Consider the following 3,494-nt stretch of genomic DNA (forward strand, 5'->3'; position numbering starts at 1 on the left):
AGGTTGACACCAATCTCCTGCGCTAGCTATGCTAACAGCTTATATGAACAGGAGTTAGCATTTAGCAGTCACTTCTTCTAAACCTGAAAAAGAACAACCATCTAAATGTTACGGAACGAAAACAGTCGTCGATTATGACAGATTTGACGAATATCCACACACACACACGCACGCACGCACACACACACACACACACACACACACACACACACACACACACACACACACACACACACACACACACACACACACACACACACACACACACACACACACACACACACACACACACACACACACACACACACACACACACACACACACACACAGGAGCTTGGTTTCGTTGGTGGTGACAGTCCACCCTCCGTATAATGGGGATCAGCACAGCGCCAGGGAGCCAGGCAGGCAGGACCCCTTTCAGGGTATCACCCAACACTGTTTAGAGCTGACCCAATGATTGCCTGACTGGAATGGCTGTTTCTCCATTTTAATACTTGTCACTGTAACAGGAGGTGGGGGGAGAGAGAGTGGGGTGGGGGGGTGTTAGAGAGAGGGGGGAGGGATGGGGATGGAGAGAGACGGGGTGGGATGGGGGGATACTGAGGAAGGGAAAGGGATGAGGGTAGAGAGAGAGGGGAGGGATGGAGAAAGTGGGGAAGAGGGTGAGGGAGGGAGGGAGGGAGGGAGGGAGGGAGGGAGGGAGGGAGGGAGGGAGGGAGGGAGGGAGGGAGGGAGGGAGGGAGGGAGGGAGGGAGGGGTGAGGGAGGGAGGGAGGGAGGGAGGAAGCTGTACTTAGTGTTCTATGTATTCAGACTGGACATGGAACAGAGAGCACTGAGTGTATCGTGCAGCAGGTCACCTGGCTGTATGTGGTGTGTGTATCTGTGTGTGTGGTGTGTGTGTGGTGTGTGTGTGTGTGGCGTGTGTGTGGTGTGTGTGTGTGTGTGTGTGTGTGTGGTGTGTGTGTGTGTGTGTCTGTGTGTGTGGTGTGTGTGTCAAGGAATGTCACTCGCAATAACATCATCCTCTGAGGAGATGTAAAGGTCAAATGTGAATCTCAGAATACCTCCTGCCACAAACACATAGTGCTGATTGGATTAGGCCTGAGCGGTGAGCGGAATCCATATTTCTTAGACCACGATGTTGTGTAATGTTGAACGTAGAAATATTGTACATAGAACAGATACGCCTGGTGTTTCTATCAGCAGCTCTGTCAGATGTCTGTCGTAATGTTGACCCTCTGGAAATACAAAATGGTTACTTACCAAATGACACCTTTTCCCTGTACGGTGGACTGCTGTTGACCAGAGTCCTTTTCCCTGTACGATGGACTGCTGTTGATCAGAGTCCTTTTCCCTGTACGATGGACTGCTGTTGACCAGAGTCCTTTTCCCTGTACGATGGACTGCTGTTGACCAGATGATGTTCTGATTATCCACACCATGAAGTTATATTGTCACTCTAATATACAGTACCAGTCAATCTTCTAAGAGTGTGCAACGCTGTCATCAAGGCAATTGGGTGGCTACTTTGAAGAATCAAAAATGTATTTCGATTTGTTTTAACACTTTTTTGGTTACAACATGATTCCATATGTGTTATTTCATAGTTTTGATGTCTTCACTATTATTCTACAGTGTAGAAAATAGTCAAAAAGAAAAACCCTTGAATGAGGTGTTCTAAAACTTTTGAACGGTAGTGTAGATATATTTTACTGCATAGAGACAAACACTGTATGTGAGGAACACATTCCTCGATTTACCACTGGCTGGACAACTGTCTTCCTTTGGGCTGGACAACTGTCTTCACTGGGCTGGACAACTGTCTTCACTGGGCTGGACAACTGTCTTCACTGGGCTGGACAACTGTCTTCACTGGGCTGGACAACTGTCTTCACTGGGCTGGACAACTGTCTTCACTGGCTGGACAACTGTCTTCACTGGGCTGGACAACTGTCTTCACTGGGCTGGACAACTGTCTTCACTGGGCTGGACAACTGTCTTCCTTTGGGCTGGACAACTGTCTTCACTGGGCTGGACAACTGTCTTCACTGGGCTGGACAACTGTCTTCACTGGGCTGGACAACTGTCTTCACTGGGCTGGACAACTGTCTTCACTGGGCTGGACAACTGTCTTCACTGGGCTGGACAACTGTCTTCCTTTGGGCTGGACAACTGTCTTCACTGGGCTGGACAACTGTCTTCCTTTGGGCTGGACAACTGTCTTCACTGGGCTGGACAACTGTCTTCCTTTGGGCTGGACAACTGTCTTCACTGGGCTGGACAACTGTCTTCACTGGGCTGGACAACTGTCTTTACTAGGCTGGACAACTGTCTTCACTGGGCTGGACAACTGTCTTCACTGGGCTGGACAACTGTCTTCACTGGGCTGGACAACTGTCTTCCTTTGGGCTGGACAACTGTCTTCACTGGGCTGGACAACTGTCTTCACTGGGCTGGACAACTGTCTTCACTGGGCTGGACAACTGTCTTCACTGGGCTGGACAACTGTCTTCACTGGGCTGGACAACTGTCTTCCTTTGGGCTGGACAACTGTCTTCACTGGGCTGGACAACTGTCTTCCTTTGGGCTGGACAACTGTCTTCACTGGGCTGGACAACTGTCTTCCTTTGGGCTGGACAACTGTCTTCACTGGGCTGGACAACTGTCTTCACTGGGCTGGACAACTGTCTTTACTAGGCTGGACAACTGTCTTCACTGGGCTGGACAACTGTCTTCACTGGGCTGGACAACTGTCTTCACTGGGCTGGACAACTGTCTTCACTGGCTGGACAACTGTCTTCACTGGGCTGGACAACTGTCTTCACTGGGCTGGACAACTGTCTTCACTGGGCTGGACAACTGTCTTCCTTTGGGCTGGACAACTGTCTTCACTGGGCTGGACAACTGTCTTCACTGGGCTGGACAACTGTCTTCACTGGGCTGGACAACTGTCTTCACTGGGCTGGACAACTGTCTTCACTGGGCTGGACAACTGTCTTCCTTTGGGCTGGACAACTGTCTTCACTGGGCTGGACAACTGTCTTCCTTTGGGCTGGACAACTGTCTTCACTGGGCTGGACAACTGTCTTCCTTTGGGCTGGACAACTGTCTTCACTGGGCTGGACAACTGTCTTTCTTTGGGCTGGACAACTGTCTTCACTGGGCTGGACAACTGTCTGCACTGGGCTGGACAACTGTCTTTCTTTGGGCTGGACAACTGTCTTCACTGGGCTGGACAACTGTCTGCACTGGGCTGGACAACTGTCTTCCTTTGGGCTGGACAACTGTCTTCACTGGGCTGGACAACTGTCTGCACTGGGCTGGACAACTGTCTTCCTTTGGGCTGGACAACTGTCTTCACTGGGCTGGACAACTGTCTTCCTTTGGGTTGGACAACTGTCTTCACTGGGCTGGACAACTGTCTTCACTGGGATGGACAACTGTCTTCCTTTGGGCTGGACAACTGTCTTCACTGGGCTGGACAACTGTCTT

This window comes from Salmo salar, chromosome 06, assembly GCF_965601325.2.
Source record: "Salmo salar chromosome 06, fSalSal1, whole genome shotgun sequence".
NCBI lineage: Eukaryota > Metazoa > Chordata > Actinopteri > Salmoniformes > Salmonidae > Salmo > Salmo salar.